Genomic DNA, 11509 nt, shown 5'->3' on the forward strand with positions numbered 1-11509 from the left:
TGGCCCCTTGACATGCTTCACTTAGCCGCTGAGGCAGAAATGCAGTCCTGTGCTGAGCCCTTCCTCCCAGCCTGCTGTGGCCTCGCCTGCTGTGGCCTCGGCGTGGCCGTGAGACGAGCGGGACGTGGCCGCCCTCGGTGGGAGGGGGACAATGGCAGCAGAGCCGGCACGAACCAGTCACGGACAGTCACCCCCCAAGGCGGGCGCAAGCTACGGAGACCCCCGCCGCCCAGCAGGGCCGGCCTGCACCACCTGACTCCACGCTGCCCAGACGGGAAAGCTAAGTACATTCGTGTCGGTTCATAGCACAGAGATCCTGTGGGTGGTCCTTACGTGGTAGTAGCTGACTGATGCCATTCTACTGTGTTCTCCTCGGGTGGCCCTAACCGCACCAGCGAATTGCATCGCCAACTACATACTGGTGACTCCACGTGTCCGGCTCCCACATCTCTCTGTCCTCTGAACTCCAGCCCCCCACGTGGCATCTCCGTTTGGGGGTCCTGGGCTCCAAGCTCAGCCCCCGAGCCTGCCCGGGGCTCCCTGTCCTCGGACTGAACCTCCCTCCACGGCCTGTGCTCTCCCCCCCTCACCCTTCCCTCCGCTTCCACCACTCTGGGGTTTTTCACAAGTGGTCTCCTCTTCCGTGGAAGCCCACCCAACTTCCCTAACTACCTCTGTGCCTCAGCTCTCTTCCGAATGTCCCTTCCTCCGAGAAGCCCTCCCTGACCCCTCCTGCTCCACCCGGCATGAGTCAGACCTGCCGTTGTTTTGCACTCTCTCCAGACACTTTTCCCCGAGTCTGCGGTCCTGTGAAGGGCGGCTGCGCTGGTGCGAGCCTGTCCTGGCATCAGATCTCTGAAACTGAATTTGCCAGTTTGCCTCTCTCCGGCAGCTAGCACATGCCTGGCCTGTCACGGGTGCTTGGAAATGTTGGGCGAATAAGTGGAAGACTTCCTGAGGAAGTGTAGGACGTCAGGGCCCACGGGGACTGGTGGCAGACGCGCTGTGGGACGCATACAGAAGGACGACATTGGTCCAAGAGCCGTGGTCTACTTCCCAGCAGAGAAGTGTGGCAGACTCTTTCCCCCACGGAATCTGGAGGGCGTGGGCAGAATGGGTCCGGTCGGGCATCCTCCTGCCTGGCCAACACCTGCCCTCCTATCGCCTTCCTATCCCCATCTCTCCAAGATCATAAAGGCGCAGCCACCTCCCTGCAAACTCACATCACGTTGTGTGATTTTTCAGGATGCTTTATCCCCAGCCAAGGTGCTAACACCCCCGGGAATACATTCACTGAAATTTCCCCCCCTCCCCTTCCCTCTCTTCCCCTCCCTTTCTCAAACTTAGGGAAATTTAAGGTAGGCAAGGAAGGGCGGGCTGATTGAAAACTCAGCGGATGCACGATTGCCAGATTCTTTTCCTCTCCCTGTTTCAGAGATCTCGATTTGGAGCCCACAGATTATTCTCTGTCCCTTTCTCTCTCTGTGCCTTGCATTTCCTGCTTTCTATCCCTTGCCCACCAAAGAATGTGTGAGGGGGGCTTGTTCCCTCCCGGGGGAGGGCCCCCTGGCTTTGCTGGGAAATCCCTGCTCCCACTCTGAGGTCTGGCAGGGACCAGGTTTGCTTAGAGCTGGAAGGGATTTGCAGAGGTTTGAGTCTGGGTTTCTTGCAAGTGTGAAGTCCTTCTGGAAGGAGGGTGCACCTGGTGGGCCCCTGAAGGCATGGGGTGGGGGATGGTGAGGTTCCAGGTGGGGGTGGTGAGCACCAGGGCCCTTGGTGCGCTCACCCTCCTCCCAGCTCGCACATCGCCATGCTGGTCTCTTGTGTTCCCGGAGGAACGATGTCCTTGCCCTCACCCCTTGCCTGGCCCCCATCTTCTGGGAAGGGACCTGCAACACTGACGTCCTGAACGAGCAGTTCTAGCTGCAGAACGTCACCATGGGACTGTCGGTGTGTTGAGCACAGAGTGGGGGGACCCCGTCCTGGGGATTAATGCGAAAGTGCATGCATTCAGCAGTCTTACTGGGCTCTCGTGGGCCCGGTGAGGGGACAGCACCTGGCTCCCTCTCAGGAGGCTGCCCGTCACAGTGGGTGACAGCCCCCGCCTGCTGCCACTCCCCTCGGACAGACACAGCCCTGACCCCAGGCCGCTATCCTGCTGAGTCAAGGGGCAGAGCACCCCAACAATGGGGCTTCCGGGGAGCCCACCACCAGAGAAGTGGAAGGGGGTCACGTGTGCCCTGTGCATTGGTAGCGAGGAGATGCTTGTCGGGCTGGCCCCTCCTGTGTGTCTCTTAGAGGATGAGGCTCAGGAGGGCACAGCCTCAGACAGCACTCGGGTCAGACAGCACTCGGTGCCAGAGCCCAGGCCCCTGAGAGGGAGCTGAGCAGTGAGGCCCTGGGACCCCAGCGGACCCAGGAGCGCGCTGGGCATGGCTGCCGGCAAGTGGCCTGGCCCCTGGGAGCCTCTGGAAGCCGGGGCTGGCGACAGCATCGGCAGTCAGAGCTTCCTTCCTCCACAGAGCTCGCCGAGGCCCGCAGGATGGCCTGAGGCATGTGCAACCCTTTTCCCAGGCCATCGCAAGGGAGGCCTTCAGCCCCATGTGCGGGGGGCACTAGGAAGGGCCCAGGTCGCCTCAGAGTCGTCCTCCAGGTCCTGGAGAGCAGGGACTGAAATCACCAACCAGACCCTCACGGCCCAGGGTCCGCGGCCAGCGCCTGTGGCCCTGTCCCAACGCTGCCCGCACAGGCGGGCCTCATGCGTCCCCCTCTGGGCCGGGAGCGCAGCCCTGGGGCGAGGGCAGGTGCCGGGCTTGCATGAGGGAGCCCTTGCCGGCAGCGTCCTTGAGGGAAGGGGCCGTGAAACCACACTCACAACGACTGGGCCTGGCCTTTCCCCTGCTGACCTGATCCGGGCCTGTGGGTTGTGTGCCTGTCCCCTGTTTCAAGGCAGTGGCCGCCTTCCCCGTGTGAGCCCTTGACTAAGCTGCCAGGTGTGGGGCAGGCCCAGGGAAGTAGCCTCAGTGCCTGCTCCAAAAAACCAGACTCAGAGGGCTCACCACACTTGCCTGACGTTGGGGGAGCTGCTGTCCCCACGTTGCGGAGCAGGTAGACCCCTCACAGGGGGACCAGCCATGTGAGGGCTTTGGACTGAGGGAGGGGCATATGTCGACCTGGATCCAGAAGCTTACCCCCTTGGATTCAAGGCTGGGGTCTAAGCAACCCCCCTCAACTCCCAGGGTCCTCTTTCCCCTTCCCTGTCCCCGGGCTGCACCTGATTCCCGGTCTGGGGGAGTTCAGGGTGACCCCTCCTAGGAATACCAGTGGTAGATTGAGGACCTTGTCAGCAAGAGGCCCCGTAGCCTTCACGGGGGGACCCTCCAGGGAGTGCAGCGAGCTGTGGGGACCAGCGACAGCCCACCCAAAGCGAGAGGGGCAGGTGGCTGGCCCTGCTTCTTCTAGCCGGTCTGTTGGGCAAAGGAACGAGGGCTGTGCCCAAAGGAGCTCCAGTCCTGGCAGGTGGGGAGGGGACCCGCAGGGGGGCGGCCAGGGGAGGGCACCTGCAGGGTTTGCCCGGGAGCTCAGCACGGGGCAGTGTCCCTGGCTCCAGCATGCTGACTGTGTGGCTGCATGGGTTTCCAGCCTCCCTAGCCTCGGGCTCCCGTTTGTAAGATGGGGTGCTGAGGGCCCCCATCTCTGGGAGCAGAAGGGAGGGAGGGCCCGCCGGCCGACTCTCTCAGGACAGGCCAGGAGGGTGGCTGTGGCTTAACGCAGCCCGGGGCGTGTCCCAGTGACGAAGGTGAACACGTGCACGGCCCCGAGCTCTGGGGTCCTGCCACCAGCCTCTGGCAGTGACTCTCCTCCCACCCTATCCCCCGTCCCTGTAGCTACGTGGTCTTTCTGGAGCCGTTCCTGCAGCCGGCGGAGAAGCAGTTCACAGCGGGGCACAGGGTCACCTACTGTGTCTTCACCGACTGGCCGGCTGCTGGGCCCGAGTGCTGCTTCCGTAGGACCAGAGAGTGCTGGTTCCAGGTCCCCGGGGCTCCCTGCTGGCAGGATGTGCCCATGCACCGCATGGAGATCAGCAACTTCTCGCATTCGCTCTTCCTTCGCAAGGTGGACTACCTGGTGTCCGTTTAGTGGACATGAAGTTGAGCGACCACGTGGGCGTGGAGAGCCTGTCCCTCCTCTTAGGCACCCTGCACCCCGGTTTCTCCAGGGTGACCTTCTAGGACTTCAGCTACGAGCGCGGACAAGGTCCCAGGGGCACACCCCAGGGACCCGGGTGACTTTTACTACGCAGGAGGCTTTTCTGGGGGTTTGGTGCCGGAGGTTCCCCGACTGACCTCAGCCTGTCACCAGGCGATGGTGGTCGACTGGGCCAATGGGATCGAGGCCCTGTGGCATGACGAGAGCCACCTGAACAGGTATCTTCTCTACCATAAGCCCACCAAGGTCTGTCCCCAGAGTACCTGTGGGACCTGCAGCTGCTGGGCTGGCCCGGGGTCATGAAGAAGCTGAGGTTTGTGGCCGTGCGCAAGAGTCACCGGGACATCCGCAACTCGTATGGGGCTGACCCCGACTCTGTCAGGTGGTGCCACGCCGAGCGGAGCTATCAGAGCAGATTCCGACCTCTGTCCCCTCAAGGGAGTCTCTGGAGCCCGGCACTGCCCACATGGCCATGTTCAGAGCCCCTAGCGCCCCCGCTCTCAGGAGGTCTGCTTGGGGGCCCAAGTTCCTCTCTTTGTGGTCGGTGTGTTTGGATCACTTCTGGGTCATTTGTAGCTGTGAAGGGGTCCAACGTGTATGTCGGATGTTTTCGGTGTCAATGCTGCAAATAACTGGAACTGCACCACAGAAACCCACATTTCAATTTATATTTGAACACCTGCAGAGATGGAGACTCCCCTTCCTTGTACTTTTCTCATATTTATATTTCAGGGCTCCCTTCTGCTGTCTGTCCGTGTTGGCCCCATCCATCAACTTCGCTGACATCCTACTACTGATCGATGCAGCTCAGCACCAGAACGGCTCTGGTGGACGGCTGACTGCATGCGCGGTCATTTACCAGTGCTCACGCTATGACAGTTATCGGCCGACTACACCTCCTCTCCACTTCAGCAGCTCATTTCATCAATAACTTATCTCATGGCCTTTTCCCTTTTATCCAGAAGACAGCAAAACAGAAATATTAAATAAAACGTTTTCACAATATTTTAAACTACTTATTTATTAGTATTGATGGCGTAACTTTCAGTGTCCTGGGTGAAAGGGGTTTTAACTTTAAAGGAAGATACAGAAATCGTAAGGTGACTGGTAGAGGGAAAGAGGTGAACAGCCTTACAAAAAAGCCCATGACTGCTCACAGGCTGTAGTCACCCAGTAAAGAGAGGGCCTAAAACTTCCACTGTGGTGGCTTCTAAGTTGCTTAGATTCAGAAGACAGAAGCAGAAGATGCTGGCTGAGTTTTCTGATATCTAATAGAACCTGTTAAAAATCACTTATCCAGGGGGGCCCGGGTGGCTCAGTAAGTGAAGCGTCCAACTCTCGATTTCAGCCTTGGTCACGATCTCAGGGTCATGACACTGAGTCCACGCTTGGCGTCTGCTTAGGATTCTCTCTCCCTCTGCGTCCCGCCCACCTTTTCTCTTCCTCTCTCTCCCTCCAAAACAAAACAATCACTTGTCCAAAAAGCAGCTGAAATGATATGGTTATTTAACCGTGACATTGTTCAAGTAATTTCAAATGGTTAAAATAAACTATTAGATATTTATAATTAAAACAACAAAAATAAAACTGGATAGTGATGGGGAGGTTGTACATACTGACAAATGTTTGAAAGAGATTTACTGATAGCTTCAAAAATGGAAATACAGACTTGAAGATTTGGCAGCAAACCAGCAGACACGGCCAACTTGTACCCCCAGCTCACGGGGCGCGGCTGCACCCTTCCTCACCACGGGCTCACACACAGCTTCTCTTCCGGGTGCACTCCAAATCCACACAACACCTACGACACCTACGACACTGAGAACATTCTTCCAGGGACCCCTGACCTCAGTAAGTATTTCGTCTAATGATCAGAGAAGCAAATGAGCAAAATCCGAAGGAGTAAAACAAGTTCTGGGAGACACATGTAGGAGAGGGCTGACAAGTAACCCAGACTCAAGATTCTAAAACAGAACCCACACTCGATCCCTTGGGGCACACCCAATGTCCTACTCTAGAAATGAGATGGAGCGGTTTCTGTGAAGGTAAGAGGGACGGGGATTCAGCTGGAAATGAAAAGCAGGTACCACCTGCAGTTCAGGGAAAGAAGACCCGTAGCATCCAGAAAAGTCTCCTTTACAAAGCAGTATACTAGCTCTGTGAGTGTAATTGTCTTCTCTGCCACGACGGGGATCCCTCTGAACCTCAAGGACCAAAGGACCACAATTACAGAGACCCCTGGGGGGTGGGCAGGAGGAGGGACAACGTGCCAGGGAGAGGAATTCGGGGACATGGGATTTAATACAAGTCTACTTCTCTGGGGCCTGGCTCCTTTAGAAAATACCTTCCAAAGATCGTTATGGGGAGAAACTAACAGAACACTCCAAACTAAGAGGAAATAAATAGGGTATCTACTTTCTTGATTAGAAACTGTTCCACACTCCTCACAAAATATACAGAGACATACATGCATAATAAAAAGTCATTTCTCTCTGAACAAGAAAGTTACTAATATATACTGAGCATCTACTAAGTGCCAGTCCTGGCCTATATATATTTGAGGTCCTGTTGGACAGTCGGTAGGGAACAGGCCCCTATTTCAAGCTTAGAGGTGCACTGCCCTGAGGTCTCACCGGGACAGGCAGGATGAACGGCACAATGCCATCAGGAGGCCCATCTGACTTCAAACCCCTCTGCTGTACAATCACATAAAATTCACCAGAGTTGATGAGTGAACACTCTGAACTGTTACACAAACATCAAACATGTTGAGTGCTGGTTGTTGTTCAGACATGTTTCTTTTTTGGGACTTGGCTGACCTAATTCTGTGAAGTCCAATGACCCTGTAGCATGCACCACCCCTCTCCTGTCCCTGACCAGATTTGTATTCCTGGCTTTCTACGGGCTGCTCCTGGCCCCACACCAACTTCCTGTTGGTCAAAAGTGGTGTCTGAACTCACTGAGTCAGATTTTCACCCTTTACCACTGGATACATGTGGCTTAGAGGCTATTCTCCCCAACTGGGAAGTTGGTTCTTGATTCTGCCCCTAGTTCAGTCAGGAATGGACCAGCAGCTTGCAGGTGGTCTCTGTCCACGCTCCTGGGCCCACAGCCATGGTTCTGGCACACGTACAATCTTCTAGACCAACGGGGAGGCATGCGATTCTATTTCTAAGCTCAGCTTCACAGGAACTACCACTAGCCGTGCGCAGTACACCCAGAGACTGTGCTCAGGGCCCCTGAGACAAGCAAGGCTTTGGCTTTGCTGATGGATGTGTGTCCTGGAGGCCTTTTCAAGACCGTCTCACTCTGACCACTCCTGAGCAGAGCAGACTAGCACATGCACGCAGTGTAGAGTGTGATTCTGTGGGACTCCTTCAGGCTGAATCTTTCCCTGGTTCTGGCAATAAAGTTTCTCACTGGGCTGCTCTGTCCTTTGTTGGTACGTATCATGGATCCTCCCTTTGAACGACGGACCACCAAGCTCTCCGCTGTTTTCACCACCTCCCGTAGGCATGAACTGGAGCAAGGTCTGCAAAGGTCTGGGCCAAGACACGGGGAATGGAAGAGGACAGCACCCAGCCTTATCTGGAGGGGCCCCTGCTGGCTTCTAAGTGGGCGCTGGGTTAGGGGAGGAGTTGTGGCAGCCCTTCCGGCCCTACAAGCTAGCCGGTGGGGCTGACCAGCTGGGGCTCCATTACTCCCAGACTGTCAAAACGGGGCAGAGCTCCTGCCTCTGAGTGGAAGCTGGTGAGCAGAAGGGAGGCCCAGTCCACCAGGCCTGGGGAAGTGGGCAGCTAGTGGACACCCCTGCAGGGGGACGCCCTGGCCTTAGCCTGGCAGCAGCAGGGACATGGAGCCAGCCCCTGAATTCTTGGCTGCACTGGCAGGAGCAGAAGCTTCTTCCCCACGGAGGCAAATACCACAGAATCAGTTTGTTCTTACTGAGAGCATCTCTGAAGAATATTAATTAGTCTCAAAAGATACATAACTGAACACTTAGGGATTCTCTTCAATGAAAACAAAAAAGTCCTCCAGTGCTTTTCAACTAGGGGTGATTTCCCCCCTGGGGGGCACTTGGAAACTTGTGGAGACCCTGTTTGTTTTCAAACCCGCTGCTGGTATCTTGTGACCTGGGGCAGGAGTGCTGCTCAGCAGCCTACGGCAGGTAAGACCAACGGCCCCAGTGAAGAGCAACGTGGCCCAGAGTGTCAGCCGCGCTCTAGGAGAGGCTCCTGTTCCCGGGGCACAGCAGGAAGGGCCAGTCTTGGGCTGAACACCAGCTCTGCACCTCACTCACCGATGCTCCCTGCCAGTTACCTCGCCCCACTAAAGTTTCCATCTGCACGGGGGGAAAAAATCGGACTGACTTCAGACTTGCGTTGTAAAATTTAGAGGAAAATCTACTGAAGTATGCCAGTGAGAGCCGTATGTCTGGAACTCATTTAGCGACCTCTTTCTCAAGTCTGGGGGACTAGTGAAGGTAGAACGTATCTTCACCGAGCCCAGTCCAGGACACCTCTCACATAACGTCCTAACACTAAAATGGGTCTGTGCAAACCCACATCCGTGCTAGACGCATTTTCCCTTGAGCGCTCTGTTAGAAACTGTAGTCCTGCACATACCACGAGCGTTTTCTTGCTCTTACTATTTTTCTCCGCCAGCCAATGTACCTTCAACTAATCACAGTTCAGGATCTGGAATGTGCCCCACGCAAACCCTTCACCAATGACACTTCCAACCCTTGGAGCGGCTCTCTGCCGTGGTGCTGCCAGCAGGATTCTAGGCGCCTCCACAGAAACCAAGTCACTTTCCCAAGGCTCCAAAAGACGGAGCGCTATGAAATGACTTCTGAATCATCTACTGTATCAAGAGAAGACTTACCCAGGAGACCTTTGTCTGATTACATGTACTTTGAAAGATATATCTAAATACATAAATAAATTTTGTTATGCATTACTTGCCAAAGGACCTACCACAAGGAGAATATTTTACAAACTGGTTTCAACTAAAAAGGAGAATAGGGAAATTTGTAGTGGATGTTAATTTACAGTTAAACAGTTTTTCAAACTTGATTTTTTTTCCTCTTAAAATATATGCATGTTTATACATGTGTGTGTATGTGCTTATGTGTGTTCTGATTCAAAAGTAACCGCATACAGATCGGATTCTAGATTCTCTCGGACACATACTTTGAGATGTCAGTGCCAACAGCTCTGCTCTAGGTTTGCTTTCTAACATAGAAAATAAGAAGGGAGAATCTCTAGAGACTCTTATATTTCAAACATTCTGTTTCTAAAAGTGAAAGTAATACCTAGGTTCTGTAAACTTATTAAACACTGGAAGCAATACAGTTGTCTTTCTTTAAAGAAAAAAGGACATCTTCATGTTAAATAATTATATGCTGCTTTAAAAATTTAGGGGCAGGGCGCCTGGGTGGCTCAGTTGGTTGGGCGACTGCCTTCGGCTCAGGTCATGATCCTGGAGTCCCGGGATCGAGTCCCACATCGGCCTCCCTGCTCGGCGGGGAGTCTGCTTCTCCTTCTGACCCTCTTCCCTCTCGTGCTCTCTGTCTCTCATTCTCTCTCTCTCAAATAAATAAATAAAATCTTAAAAAAAAATTCTTTAAAAAATTTAGGGGCAATAGACATATTACTTAATTTCGAGTAAGTTCACATTACTAACTTCGCAGTAACTGACAGAATTTAAAAAGAGAGAATGAACTGTAGCAAAATCAGAAGTATGGCCAACTTGCCATGTCTTACACACACCATATCTAATCATGTTTAACAGCAAGCACTAGCTACAACTGAGGCCAGTGAAGGCTCAGCAAAAATGAATTATTAAATTGGTCTGCTTATATCCCGTTACAGACTTCTTATGAATACTTGATTTTATTTTGTATAACTGACAAGAGCTGACAGGAAAGGACAGGTTTAATGACAATCAAATGAAGATCAACTAGACTAGGTGTCCCACAGGAGAGCTGCCTCAAGTGGTGATAAAGTAACTGATGGGACATGACGAGACTGAGCACCGTAGTCTGTCATATACGGTGGTAAGTTATCCTGTAATATTAGTAGACTGTCTGCAACAGCTCATGAATCCAATAGCTCTGAAAGAGATGGGTACAGTATATGCCCAACAAAAGAAAAATAGACATTGACTTCGCATATTTAATACCAGATCGTTTGCCATTAAACTTAATTTCTAAATCATTTATATGACTCAATGACGGCATGAAATTTTTAAGCTGGTGGGCAGATGAATAGCAGCAGAGAGAGAGTGTGGATGAGTACAGTGTCATTTACCTACCCCTGCCCCACTAACAGGTGAGGCCGAGCTATTGTAGTAGGTCCCAAACACTTAACCTATAAGGTCATCACTGAGGAGACAAGTGAAAAAGATATTGGCATTTATAAGAGATTGGTGAAAATTAGTGCTAAAGCATTAATTTCTCTTAATAGACTAAAAGAACTGTGTGCATTCAGGAGATATTTGATCTGAATTAAGAAACTGATGAAGCAACTGATTAATTGGAATTTAAGCCATCAGTCCCCAGATCCATCAACAGCTTCATCTGCATTCTAAACAATTAGATGCCGGCCCCACAGAAAGCCCTGTGTTAATACACAGTCAATAGGACACCACAAAAAGACTCCCTGAGCTGCAACTGTCCAAGCTCCGACACACCACACAGATTTAAGACTTTTATACTGGCTAGGGTTTGAAGATTTTTATTTTAGTAGACAATGCACTATCAGATTCTTCTGAACTGAAACTGAAAAGTAATAATATCAAGAGTATTGATACACAAAAAATTCTGAGTATGTGTACTTTTGAAAATGAGACAATTAAAAAACGTAATCACTTAAAGTCACAGAAACAGAATTTCCAAAGCTAAGAATTACTGACTTAAAGCAGTATCATGACACACATTTTATCCAGCTGTGAAGCTATTTGGTCCATTTCAGAAGAAAAACAGCATGAAATAGCAATCTCACATTTTAATACCTGTATATCTACAATCAGTGAATTTTAACCATTTAAATTTAATAGAAAAAAATAAAGAAACCGAGAACTGTAAGCTTAGGGGGTGCCTGGGCGGCTCAGTCAGTTAAGCGTCTGCCTTCGGCTCAGGTCATGATCCCACCATCCTGGGATCGAGTCCTGAGTCAGGCTCCCTGCTCGGCGGAGAAGCCTGCTTCTCCCTCTCCCTAAGATGCTCCCAACTGCTTGTGCTCTGTCAAGTAAATAAAAATCTTTCAAAAAAATTAAAAAAAAAGATTCTCAAAGAGAT

The 11509-nt window shown here is 52.3% G+C and overlaps 1 pseudogene; it reads left to right on the plus strand.

Annotated features, from left to right (window-relative positions):
- Nucleotides 1–2432: 2432 nt before the first annotated feature.
- Nucleotides 2433–4975, plus strand: LOC148161733 (N-acetyllactosaminide alpha-1,3-galactosyltransferase-like; annotated as a pseudogene).
- Nucleotides 4976–11509: the final 6534 nt, after the last annotated feature.

Source organism: Eumetopias jubatus, unplaced genomic scaffold (assembly GCF_037043125.1).
Source record: "Eumetopias jubatus isolate StellerSeaLion01/CBP00866 unplaced genomic scaffold, mEumJub1_p1.0 scaffold_80, whole genome shotgun sequence".
NCBI lineage: Eukaryota > Metazoa > Chordata > Mammalia > Carnivora > Otariidae > Eumetopias > Eumetopias jubatus.